At 41.9% G+C, this 13,982-nt stretch overlaps 1 protein-coding gene across 6 annotated transcripts in view; it reads right to left on the bottom strand.

The window, feature by feature from the left end:
* Nucleotides 1–12,201, bottom strand: part of ECT2 (epithelial cell transforming 2) — a 210,481-nt gene extending 198,280 nt beyond the window's left edge. For 3 of the 6 annotated variants that reach the window (XM_085635424.1, XM_085635429.1, XM_085635426.1), the window contains exon 1: nt 11,928–12,162. The gene's annotated coding sequence lies outside the window, so the exon portion shown is untranslated. Of the gene's footprint in view, nt 1–11,927 lie in introns of all 6 variants that reach the window. The other 3 variants (XM_085635428.1, XM_085635430.1, XM_085635427.1) reach the window with 3 other exon arrangements.
* Between the last annotated feature and the right edge of the window lie 1,781 nt (nt 12,202–13,982).

Below are 13,982 nucleotides of genomic sequence, written 5' to 3' on the forward strand. Positions count from 1 at the left end.
CATTAGTTTACTTGGTGCCAAGTAATCTAGAAGTGTTCTTGTTTGTTTTGTTTTTTTTTTTTAAACTTCAATGGCACTAGGTCATTCCAACACCCTTATGACCACATCTTTAAGTGCTGCGTTTACCGGCATGATAACCAGAAAATGGAGAGGCCAAGTCAAAATTTATCAACGTGGCAGGCATCACCCTCATCGCCAAAATGTTGTAAAGATGTTCAAATAAGCAGCAGGATACTTCTGGATAAGTTACAGGATAGGTTTATTAAGTTACAGCAGAGCAACACACCTCACCAGCTGACCAGACCATCAACTGACAAGAGTAGAACACTCTAGCACAAGTTAGAACACTCACAGGTATTCTGTGAGACTAAGGAGGTAAGAACAATAAGGAAGGGCTAATGACCACGGGCAGACATATATAGTGAATAAATAAGGGCCCCCTGTAAATAATAGGTACTCCTAGAACAGGGAAATAGTTCAAGAACAAAATAACATTCCTAGGCAGTAAACATGAATAATTGTTTCATAATTCTATGTCAAAATTCTAATTAGTTAAAACAGTGTACTCTCACTGAACAAAAAATTAGTTCAAATTATTTTATTTATATTCAATAAAACATACAACAATGTGTACAAAAAACAAAAAGACTAGCAGCAACACAAGATAGACATTACTGGCACAGAAAAGAGTTTCGAACAAAATACATGTGACAAAAACAGGATACTTTATATAATGGCTTATAGAACAGAAAAAGTAGTGGTAGTTTCGGTAGAGATGGTTTTCTACGCACGTTTCGGCATTGAAATACCTTCTTCAGAAAAAAAGCCAAGATAATTCTGTGTCCATGATGGACATTTAAAGAGAAATTTCCTCAGGATACAGAGAGCAATCTACAAATGTGAAGAGGAGATGCTGAATATCCAGGATCTTGAGATACACGGTGGACTCCACGGCAGAAGGGTCCTAGTGTTGGATCTATGTTGAGTCTTGGATTTCTAGGCAAACTAGAGTTCCATGGTAGTGAATCAATCAAGGAAGGTGCTTAGTCCTAAGTCGCCAAAGTAAGTTCCAGGATCTTGAGATACGTGGTCAAGCCTGCAACAGAAGGATCCTAGTATTGGATCTATATGAAGTATTGGGCAGCCAAACTCAGGATTTCTAGGCAAACTCTCGTTCCATAGAAGTGAATGAATGAAGGATGGCGCGGGTCTGGAACATAGAGAGGCGAATGTCCACACACACCAAATTATTCTTTACAAATACCGAGTAGTGCAGTGACGATTTTATCCTTTTATCATCCGCATCTCTACATAAAGATTCATGTTGCTATACAGCCTTAAGCAAGACTTTACCGCTCATGCTCCTTGATGTACACTATGGTTACTTTGGCGACTTAGGATTAAGCGCCATCCTTGATTGATTCATTCACTTCTATGGAACGAGAGTTTGCCTAGAAATCCGGAGTTTGGCTGCCCAAGACTTCATATAGATCCAATACTAGGACCCTTCTGTTGCGGGCTTGACCGCGTATCTCAAGATCCTGGAACTTACTTTGGCGACTTAGGACTAAGCGCCTTCCTTGATTGATTCACTACCATGGAACCTTAGTTTGCCTAGAAATCCTGAGTCTGGCTGCCCAGGACTCCACATAGATCCAACACTAGGACCCTTCTGTTGCAGAGTCCACCGTGTATCGCAAGATCCTGGATATTCAGCATCTCCTCTTCACATTTGTAGATTGCTCGCTGTATCCTGAGGAAATTTCTCTTTACATGTCCATCATGGACATAGAATTATCTTGGCTTTTTTCTTGAAGAAGGCATTTCAATGCCGAAACGCGCGTAGAAAACTACATCTCTCTACCGAAACTACCACTACTTCTGTTCTACAAGTCATTATATATAGTATCCTGTTTTTGTCACATGTATTTTGTTCGAAACTCTGTTGTGTGCCAGTAATGTCTATCTTATGTTGCTGCTAGTCTTACTTTTTTTTGTACACATTGTTGGATGTTTTATTGAATATAAATAAAATAATTTCAACTAATTCTTTTGTTCTCAGTAAGAGTACACTGTTTTAACTAATTAGAATTTTGACATGGTTTCACAATTCTATTATTCAGGTTTTCTGCCTAGAAATGTTATTTTGTTCTTGCACTGTCAGACATATTACATGAAGAATCAATATACAACACACAGCAATGTTGGATTCTTTTTATTGCAGAAACACGAGGGTTTTAAGAGCTGGGGCGTGTAACAGGGATTGCTGTTTGTTGCTGTACGTGTAATAGAAAAATGATTATTGAAACATGAATTTAGGCAGCTATGGAGGCAAAGTCTTAATGGTGAAATGAAACGGATGCTTTTAGGTTTGTTCAGTAAGTCTAGAGTGTAATAATCACGCTGATGGTTGTTCATCGATTCTTTTGTATTTTAGATACCCCTGAATAAGAGAAATATCCCGAAATGTATTGGGCGATTTTTTTTAATAAAGGTGTGATATGTGGAATCGTGTAATTCTCCTGGGTCTTTATGATAATCACATAAATTAAGGAATGAATAAAATGAATTGAATTGATGAAATCAAGATTAAAGGTGAAAAGAAATGGAGCAAATTGTGGAAGATTAATATTATAATTCGATTGATTGGATTCATTCAGGAATGGTTTGGCTGTGCAGCTTGTATGGGAATCAGATGAGGCCCCCTCGTGTCAGTTCAATTGATATTACGTCTGAAGAGAATTGCTGGATTCACACAATTTGTAAACTGCATGTACAAACGCAATTCGTAATGGTCTTATGTTGAGATTCAAAGGAGTGCATCGATAATCATTTTAGAACAAGGATAGTGTTGTGAACAGTTTCTGCTGAAAGACTCCCCACTATTTCCTTAAGCTATCGGTGTTTGCATTCCAAAACACACGTTTTAGCCTTAATTCTGTAACCCGCAATGCTTCTGCTCACCAATATTTAAAAGTTCCCAGTCGCTCTTGGTTGGCGTTTATAAATGCTCTTATATCAAATTTGGCGCGCAGGGCCCCCGGACCCTACTCTGCTGTATATTATTTCAGTTGAAAGGTTGCATTGATATGAAAAGGCATTTAACCCCAGACATGTGCTCCATGAGGCGGTCCTTGGTATTCACCACCACAAAATCTCCCAAGGAGTTTTTGAAGTAGAACCTTTCCTGGTTATACAGGTCTTAAAATGTGTAGTACAAACACATGAGATTAAGATCTCTTTTTCAACTCTGCAGCAGTTTAGAGTCTTTTACAAGTTACTGTGATACTGGGCTCCACCGCTTTGGTTTAATCCGGATTCAAAGAGGTTGTGAAAATGGCACGCTCTAACTGCTGGTGCAGTTGATGGGGTATGACCACAATATTGCAAATATAAAAAATAAAAATAAAAAATGTAAATGTTTTTTAAAAAGTCATGCTTTTGGGGAGAGCCGGAAGATTTTTCCGGAGCCTCTAGGGTTGCTGCCCGATTTTCAATTTATCTGCTGCAAATTCTAAACTTCGACCATTTTCCAGATTTGGATCATGCTTCACCTGTTTGACTTTATTTTTTAGCTTTATGCTCATGACTGGAATACTATGCACCCAATTTACGAGATTACTGTATTTTTGCCTGTATTGCACTTTATTTTAATAAACCGACAGTTTCCAAAATACTTATCTCCAGTCTTTTTGAATCAAGACTAATTCTTATTGGTAGTTATGGAAATGCTGTTTGAATCTCATCTTTAGGGACACATTTCCCAATCTATTCTTGAGGTTAGCACTGGTCCCGCCCCAACATAAGGAACCTTGTTTCTATCATGTCAGACTATCAGAAATAGTGCCAACAATAGTTCGATTATACTATTTGTGCCATTTTCATTGTAAAGCCGAATGCGCTGTAAAGCTTGTATCATGTTGAGCAGATCCAGTCAAAGAGCAACAAAATCCTAGGGGGGGGGGGGGGGGGGGGGGGGGGGGGTAAGAGATTAACACCGCTCCCCGTTTGTCAGAGGCGGTTTAAAATGTACATATAAGGGAAGAAGCACCATCACCTAGGCAAGTTTAGCAGCTAATCTCTGTACCAAGACGTCTGACAAACCCATAATGGCCGATTAGACCGCACAGATTATAGGGATTTGACACAGGATAAGGCAGTACCGTCATGTCAGAACACACACAGGGAGGCAGAGCAATTTTTTTTTACCTCCACAGAGTTTAGATGGCAGTTTATAAAATCTATATCACCACCAACTCACAGCACTTTGGAAAAGGGCCTTAAGAAACTGAGCTTTCAACACAAGATGTTGCCTGTCCTTGGACACCACCATTGAACACCCCTCTGGATACGGACACATGCCTCCTGCTAAAAGGGTGAAGGAACACAGGTAAGGAGGTGGTATTGGGCATAGGGGAGGCGCAAGAGAAAAATACACTAGCCGTAGGGAGACTTACACTATTTAGGGACGGTGCAATAAGGAGGAGAGAACCACCAACTACTCCTAATTAGCAGCCAAGGCCGCCACAAGACACAGAACATAAACCCTTAGCACACGTCAATATTTATAAACAATCACATTCCATCAATAAAGTTGTAAGCAAGAAAGCACATCAAAAATCCACAGCTGGCAGCATGTATTTCTTCACTCTTTAATCCGTATTGTCATTCTTTGTTATTCAGTAACTATTCAACGTAGCTGGTCCAGAGTTACACCATACAGAGCCCGAAGCCAACACGTGTTTCGTCGCTATTACTTATATGTACATGCGACTTTTTCAAGGCTGAAGAATAAAGTGTCCTAAACCTGCTTAAAAATGGAGTCCGATTCAAATAAGCATGCAGTGCGGGGTGGCAGCGTAGCAATAAAACATCCAAAAGGTAGAAACCGTGTACGGCTCAATAACCTGTACTCCTAGCCGGAAGCGGTCCATAGTAAAACGAACGTCTGCCACAATTCGGCCGGTGTTCTCGAGTACAAGTAAAGTGTGAAGGGCCACGAAACAAGCACGCGAGTGCTGCAGAAAAATAATAACACATGTAAGAGGGCACTCTGGTATACATTGTGTTAATCTGCCTGTCAAATGCAGTCCTAAATGTGGCTCCAAAGGTCCTCCGATGGAAAAAGCCACTGACACCTAACCAGGTAGAGTTGCACTTGGGGAAAATATTACATTAGCATTGTAATTAAATCTATATACAAAATAGAATCGTGTATAGGAGAACTGCTTATAGAACAATTTACTTGCAATTAATCCCGCCTATCCAGTACTTCCTTAAAACACTCCTTTTTCATGGGAACAGGTTTTCCGGTTGAGTGCCCCTTTAATATTTGTACCAATACTGGAGGAAGTTTCTCGCAAAGAAATGCAGACAGGGGCATTCAAGCGGTTAATATCAAAACCCAGAGTTCAGATGATTAAATATATTCAAAATCCAGCCCCTCTCTACCAACCACTACCACCACAAGCCCACACCCAACATCTAGGCAGAAGTTAAACAAATGTAAACAAAAACAAAAAAATAATTCGGCCCCTACAGTTGTAGATCCAATGACATCCTAAATATCGCACTGCACCTTCACAGCTGTTCCCGGGGAGGCAGAAAGTATTAAACGTCCTCCCAACTAAGAGAACCCAACCTTACATATACTCTACGCAGGTTTATACAGCAAGACGCCCTTCCGCCTCCCCTGTAAATACACACAACCACACCGGGGTTAGAAGACACCCCTTTCTAGAGTGCACGCGGGCAACCCCACATCAGTACAGCTGTGTTACTAAGCGACTAAAATATAAACTACATATAAATTGCGTCACAACAACTACTAGGAGTTCAGCAGATGAGAGCATACAGACTGGTTGCGGATCAGTTGTCTAAAACACCCACAGTTAACGAAATTCAAAATTCTGGTCAGGCCATTTAGTTAGAGCTCAGCAGTGTCTTAAATGGTTACAGTATCCATTAAACGTTAGGTGACCTTTGATCCTGTACACCATCAAAAGGAACCAATAATCCAAAGCGGATATGACCGATTACCTAAACACGTGCAGGTAAAACGTTCCAGATTAGTGGCAAACCTAGGAAATGAATCGGGCTTTCTTCTAGGGCACAGCAAAAGCATATTTGCAGGCATTTATATTTTTTTTTCTAGGAGGCAACGTTTGGCACCAAACGAGCATGGCAATGGGCCGTTGTGAAATCTCGCGTCCAGGTGCCTCAGGAGTTTGGAATTTGAAACGCAAACAGGGCCTCCTCTCCTTTTATGTTTGCAGATTGATAACAAGATAAAAATCCCACAATGTGCTGCGGGTTCCTGCGAAACCGAGTGCGACAACCTACATCACTGTTTGCAATAAGCAATGACCAAGCCAATCGAGGTCGTTTTGTATAGAACATTCACTCAACATAATGGTACACAGGGCATTAAACACGCCTATTTTTTTTTATAATAGTCAAAGACCTGCAATTATCCATGCACACAGACCAACATAATGCACAAGGATGGCACGTGTTGATGTACTGTAGGCAGGCACCGGGTCTTTTACATGGGTCTCTAGGCTTTGCACGCGAGGCACCAGCAGCAAATGAGTCCTACATTTTCCTTTTAATTTTTGGAGTCATTCCTGACTGGGATACCAGCCGCTCAACTAATCGTAAAGCCAAACAAGCATTGGTAAATGCTTTAGGTTTTGCATTTGTGATTAATTATAAGCTGTTTTTGTTCTAAGTTGCAGCTGGCTGAGTAGTTGTACAATATAAGTTACAGAAAGGCTGTTAAAGTGTTAGGACTATCTACAAAAAGGCAATATATTGTGCTGTTACTAGTGCGGGTAAGCAATAGCAAAATTTTGAAAAGTGAAAGTGGGAAGTTAGTTTAAATGCTGTAATAACAATATTGTGCTTAGAGGAGTTGCGACAACTTTAGACCTCAGTACCACTGCACCACCATTGAAATCATGGTCCTACTGCCCGCTAGATAACTGCACTTGTGACTGTTTAGTAGTAAAGTTTAGCAATATTCTGCGTTTAGTGGGGTGCCAGAGCTTTTGGCCCTGGCACCACTGCACCTGCGGCTTGCAGATAACCCTGTTGTCTGCAAGGTAAACAGCACTTGTAGCTGCCTGTTTAGTAGGAAAATTTAGTATTGCTCTTATAGATTAACTTTATTTTTAATGTGCAATGTTTATTACAACATTTAAAATTTGATCATAATGAGCAAAGAGATTAAGTTGAAAAAAATCAACCCGATAATGCCTACAAAGTGCACAGAAAGGAACTGAGGCATGAACAGGAAATGTCACAAACGTTTTAAGGCTATATAATCTGCTTTACACAGCTAAATTATAAAAAGCAAGCATTCCAGCATACTGTTAGAATAGGTCTGCCTTTTCTGTGGGAAATAATCTGATCTTGACAGTGAATGGGCCTTTAACAATGTAAACAGCTTTAGTAGAAGTATAGTAAATGCGTGCAGCCAGGGAAGTAAAAAAAAATAATAATAAATACACGAATAAACAGTCATTCGGCTGAGGGAACTGATAAGAGCCCACTTTTAAGATATATTAAAACAAAAGATTTCACAAGCACAAAACAAGTGAATCCTAAAAATTACACATTTTGGGCAACAGCTCCTAATACACAATAGTTTAAGGCCTATGACCGACTACTTCCTTACAGTATTTATAACTGAAGTAGCACGCCCTGTATGCAAGAGAGAGAGGCCATCTATCATTTGCAACCAAAAAGGCGCCTGTTCCACACCACACACCTATAAGCGTACACAGTGTGCGTTTATACCTGCCCAGATTTAAAGGGTTTCTAAGTTTCGAAACAAGTAACCATTAGGTGCACATACCCCAATTTCGCCCAAACGCCGGTAGAACTTACAATAAAACACTGTTAACAATATTTCTCCCTTATCGGAGGGACCAAGGACTCAAATGAAAGCAATAACATGCAGCAGGCCAATAATTGTGGCGATCACGAGTTTTCCCAGATTAGGTTTCAGCCCTCTTTTTATGGCATGTTGGTATTCTATTTACTAAACACATTAGAAAATCAAGAGCACGAGTCATAAGAACATGAAAAAAAAAAAAAAAAGAAGATTAAATAAACTATTTGCCGCAGATATGCGAAGTGTCAGACTTGGCATGCTGGCACCTAGAAATATTTGGTGTTAGGGACCCATGGACAAGCGCAGCCACCTCCACAACCAGCCCCACTGGTCATATTTAAGTTGAATCCAACACGAAAGGAGGTATAAAGTGTGCCTTAATTCTATCTCATCAGATTTCCTTATGGTTATACTTAATCTCAAAATCCATTCACATCATCTTCCACCTGGGCGAAAACAGTCTAAAATGAGGCCACGACTTGCCGATGGAGCAGAGACTGGGTTGCTAGGAGCTGAAGGCTAGAAGTGGGATTCCACCCAGGTGCCCGTTGCTAGGATCCACCATAAAAACCCCCGAAGAGGCGTTGTTCCCTCAAAACAAATGATGGCTGGTTGTCTTTTCAGTAAATGAATAAAGATGGATTCGTATAACATGACAAAGGTGTGATGTGAATTCATTTTAATATTAAATATTGCCTTAAGGAAATCTGATGATCTAGAATTAAGGTATGCTTTATACCTTCTTTTATGTTGGTTTAAACTTGAGGAGTTGCGAGAAGCCTCAATTAGAGTAATCGCTGAGTTCAGATTATGTTCCACTGAGGACAACTCCTAAAATAGAAGAAACATGGGCCTTCCCCAAGTACAGAAACAACTCACATGGTTGCTAGCCCCAACAGGTAGCAGCCCCATTATGCCACCCACCTACTGATTCTACCTACAGGTGTTCATGAGGAAGTTAGACCATCAATTGTGTTGCAAGCTCCAGTTATATGCATCAACGCAATGATTTTAACACGCAAAATCAGCTGTACGAAGTACAGTGTTGTACAAGTCAAAGGCTCCAAAAGCAAAGGATGGGCAGGGGTAACCACCCAAAATGTGGGGGCTATATTCTAATGACTTCTATGTGGGGGCAGTGATGGCTACCAGAGACAAGGTGTATTTGTAAAGAGAGGAATCTTCAGCTGCTTCCTGAAAAGGAGGGTGGGTAGCAGGATGTTTATCAGATGGATCAGAGAGGAGGTCTATAGCATGGAGATGGACAGTTTTTGGTCTTTTACTTCCTAGTTTAATTCCTCGTGGTTTCAAGGCTGACTATGTTCCTTTCTCCTTCACATATCTTGATCTGGTCAGTCAAGTGGGGATACAGTGGAAGCAACAGCCCTGAAGACTATTCAGCAGGTAATCTGGCTGGGCAAAGGGAGCAAGAGGAGTAACTGAAGCATATGCACGATATGGGATTACTTCTTCAAGCCCTTGATGAGTCATATGGAGGACACTTCTAGTAGTGCTAGGTGGCTGTTGTGAATAGCAGCAAGCAAAGCCTTGCCGCCATCGAGACAGGATAGGGCCATTGCCAAAATGGAAGCATTGGTTCTAAGAGACATAGCTGGACTTTCCCAACACAACTGCTGGTCCAGGTGGTCTAAGGTTTTTCTTTGGGGGGGGGGGGGGGGGGGGGGGAGATGCAATCCTTAAAGCGGTGCCTGCTAACAGAAGCAAGGGCACCTGGTGCAGGTTGAGGGGTGAAATATTTCCAGATCGTTGCTGTAAACCATTCTTGAGCACAAGTATGCTGTCAATGGAAAATGTGAAAGTTTAATGGCTGTGCGCTCTACATGTCAACTATAGATTTTAAACTGCAACCGCAGACCACGCTTTTGCTTTAATCTAGTAGAAGAATCACAATAATCTGTTGTGCAAATGGCCATCTAGGCTGTCAGCTGCTCCAGTCTTTTGTTTCTAAAGTATATGAGACTCCTTCCCGCTCCTAGTAAGTATCCAGTAGTACTGCCATCAAGAGCTCCAAAAGGAATGACATTGATCATTCACCCTCCTGGAGCATAAATCCATCATCTTGTCAGCTCATTGGAGTCCCTTTCAACGTTCAGGATTATTCATAAAAGCTTCAAATGATACTATATAACCTGGCACTTTACCACTTGAAGTAAACAAACACCTTATTCCACAAACACATTAGGCTGTTTCAAGGAGCTTTGTCCTGGTTCGAAAGGCAAATTAAAAGAAAATTCTAGTTGAAAAAATATAAGCCAAAATTTACACTTTTTGTGTAACCCACCACAAACAAGCATTGGCAAAGCCAATAGGTCTACGTTGGCCTACAGAAAGTTGGTGCTGTCAATGCTCATTTTGAGATGGTTTTTGCAAACTGTACTGTAGGGTAAACTACTTGGCACCTTAATCAAACACAAATCACAGCCCCCGGCACAGGGAGCTAATTTGTATGCGTGCTCCTTGTGAAAGGGAAACATATTGTCACTCACAGTGAAGGTGGCTCATCCATCATCCCATGATGTGGTGGGTGAAACAAAAATGTGAATGACACAATAATAGACCAATGGATGAAAACGGTTGACTGGAATACATACAACTTTAGTAACATTGTAATATCTTTGTTAACACCAGTCATACGGAGAAGTATTCCATGAAAGTGGCCCGATACAGTTGTGCACATTTATAATGCAACATTTGACTGTTGTAGCGGAGCAGGGACGACTCACAGACTCCGGGGCAGATCTATATCGGAGATGCGCCACTTTTACGCCGCCGTTGCGTCACTTTTGTGACGCAGCGGCGGTGTAAACCCTGCGCCACGTTGCTCCATATTTACATCGTGACGCATCTATGGAGATGCGTCACGGTGTAAAGCCCTGCGTCAGGTTTCACGTGGGCGTGTCGACAGAGGGGGGGGGGCGTTCCGTCGCAGGAACGCCCCTGAAAAGTGACTCAGTCAAATCTATAAGATTTGACTGAGTCACTTTCCCAACGCTGATGCGCCAAAACCCTGCGCCTGCTTGAAGCAGGCGTAAGGCTTGACGCACCATGTTAGGGATAGGGTAGGTTGGAACAGTGCTGGAGTTGCGTCGCGCTTGCGACGCAACTGAAGCACTGCGCCAACCTTACGCCATCGGATGCGTCACGCATCTGTTTATTCCTGCGCCATGATGCGCCGCATTGTAAATGCGGCGCATCATGTGTGGCGCAAGGGTAAACTTGCGTGACGCATCATTCCTGGCGCATCCTTGCTGATTTGCAGGGATGCGCCAGGCAACATAAAAATGCCCCTTCGTGTTTAAAACTCCAACACTGATTGCAGGCGGAGATATGGAACGATACCACTGCGCAGGTGGGAGAACCACCGTCTGCGATGTTGGAAGAAGTAACACCGATAGTGCACCATGACTGCTTGCCAATGGAGCAACCATTCGTAAAGCAATAAACCACTTCCGGGATGTAGTTTTCTAGATGACTTCGTTTTACATTTCACGTTAGGATGTTAAAGGGCCTTGAAGTCCCAGCATGCAAGGCTAGGCGTGGGTTAATCGTTCACATGCACGGCTAAACTTGCCAAAGAGGAACACTTGTGATGGCAAACTAGTTGCCAAAGCTTACTTTGCATACATGCCAGTCCTACGAGATTCAGATGTCCGCTTCCACAATGGGTGAATGAAAAGCCTCGGGTTACGCCCACATCGCCTCTAATGTTTTCACAAACGTCAGTGTGCATGCACAGGGCATGGTTTAGGGGTGTCACAAAGAAGCTATACGAACGACCAGAGCTGTAAACTAAATAAATGCAGACCTCGGGTCTCTGATGTTCCTCTTACCCAGTCCAGCTTTTGTATTATGTGAACTGACCCTTTTTCCCCCCTATTATAGCAAGGACTACAAGTCCCAGAGTGCAAAGCACAACCCTGAACTGAGTTTACTACTCACGCACGGAGCTAGAAAACATGAAATATCTGCAAACACTAGAACATTCACCATAAGACCACGATATACTCACAGTTCAACAATCCGATGATGAGAAGGCACCGAGCAGCGCGACCGGGCCAGGCCTCTAGAAGGCTGCCGTAGCGGGTCAGAACTCTCGGTTAACTCTGAGAGTTCTCAACGGCAGTTCTTGCCAACACCAGCAGTCGATCCTTAGCCCAAGCACTAAACGCAACAGGGTCTCCTCCATTCACTCCCACGGATCAGCGTCTTCACTTACCCGCGGCAGCCATTTCAAAAATCAGGACGGCTGAAGCAGTGGATTGGTCAGCCTGCCATGAAAGCATAAGAGATAATGAAAGCGGACTTCTGATTGGAAGCTTTTGAAACGATTACACTGACTTCCCTTCACGATTGGAAGACGAGCAGTCCACCTGCATCCTTAACCCGCCCCCGTGATATCGCTGATTGGAGGAATTCCTTTTGAATCTAACTCTGTCTGCTCAATGGGTTGACAGCGTGTCCCTGGGGCTTGCTCTACAATGCTGGATTTGTGTGCGGCGTAAGAACGAGTCTGCCACCGGCTACCTACTTGTATATTTACATTGAAATTGACCATGAAATTTCAAGAAAAATGTATATAGATATTACAGAATTAAATAGAGAATTACACATTTCTAAACGCATTGTGACAGCACACATCACATGAGCATACATAAATGTCCAGTTGTATTACCCCGGTGTCTTGCGCTAGCATACAACTATAATATATAAAATGTGGATTGTTCAACAAAAATGCTAACACGTGTAAATTTAGTGAACCTGATAGATGAACAGTGAATCGTGTTATATTTATTTCACCAAAGTGTAGCTTTCCATTTACACAATTATTTTAAACAAAGGCTCGACCGCAGGAATAACTAGTCGCCGCATTGCATAAATGCAATAATCTAGTTGGTGTAACAGAAATTACACAGGTAAGCAGTTTCATGTGTAGGTTCACAAAGGCCAGGGCATGCAAACAGCATATAAAATCAAGTATGTCCGTTAGGATGTTGTTTGCTTGGACTGTCAGGGCTAGCACTCAGAACTGACCTCTCAGGTCTCAACATCGGAATCCGCTAGACCCTGCCTTCTTAAAGGGACCCGCTGTCCCTAACTGCTGTACAATATATCCCTTCCCCATATAATGACACGAATCTTGGGAAACCCAATACAAATCTTTTTTTATTAGAGACATTGCTTCTTCATTGGTTGTTTTGATGGATGGATGGATGGGTTATTGGGGCAATAATTCAAATGAGGAATGATAATCACATAGGCGAATCTATTTATGAATGAGTGTGTGGATAGAAGTCGAGATGAATGCACACAAGTATGTGTGTTTTAATGAACCACGTGTTTCCTTGCTTTGCAATTTACCGGCAATGTTCACGCTGGTTATGTTTATCCATGGAGTCCCAGGATATATCTGTAGAGGGGGCGGGGGCTGCGAGGATGCACTGTTTGTGTGTGTGTATGTGTGTGTGTGAGAGAAATGAGTTGTTCAGGGGTTTAAGACCTCATAATATGCGAGGGCGGATAACATTGCTGCTGAAAATAAACACGCATACAATGCTGCTTAAAATTTCGAATGACAATGAAGTGGCACAGTGGGTGTCAGTGTTTTAGGCTGATATTTCTGTGTAACCTCCCGGTCACAAGTTGCTTTTCGGATACATAGGTCACTGGGTTATGCGTCCGCTGCAAAACGTATAAATGTTTGTTGGGCCAACTGTAACTTTTGTTCTTATGAGGTCAACAAAATGAGTGTACATTTTTTGAGCTGTTTACAACAATTAATATTTGTCAAACATAATTCACTCATATCATTATACACCCTGGCATACGCATAGTGCAGTATATTAAATATCAAATGAATTGCATACCCATTACATTTTGTCTTAGTAAAAAGAAATTAGAGCTTTTTCTCCGTGTTCTCCTGATAGCGTCACTCATACTTTCTTTATAAAATGCTCTTTACTATTCACATAGCTTAAAACACCGAGAGCCATTGATATGGGTCGATTTCCTTGCCAAGCTCTGCTTCTTTGTTTTCGTCCACTGGCTGGCTCATTGAGGTCCAGAG

This window comes from Triturus cristatus, chromosome 11 (genome assembly GCF_964204655.1).
Source record: "Triturus cristatus chromosome 11, aTriCri1.1, whole genome shotgun sequence".
Lineage (NCBI taxonomy): Eukaryota > Metazoa > Chordata > Amphibia > Caudata > Salamandridae > Triturus > Triturus cristatus.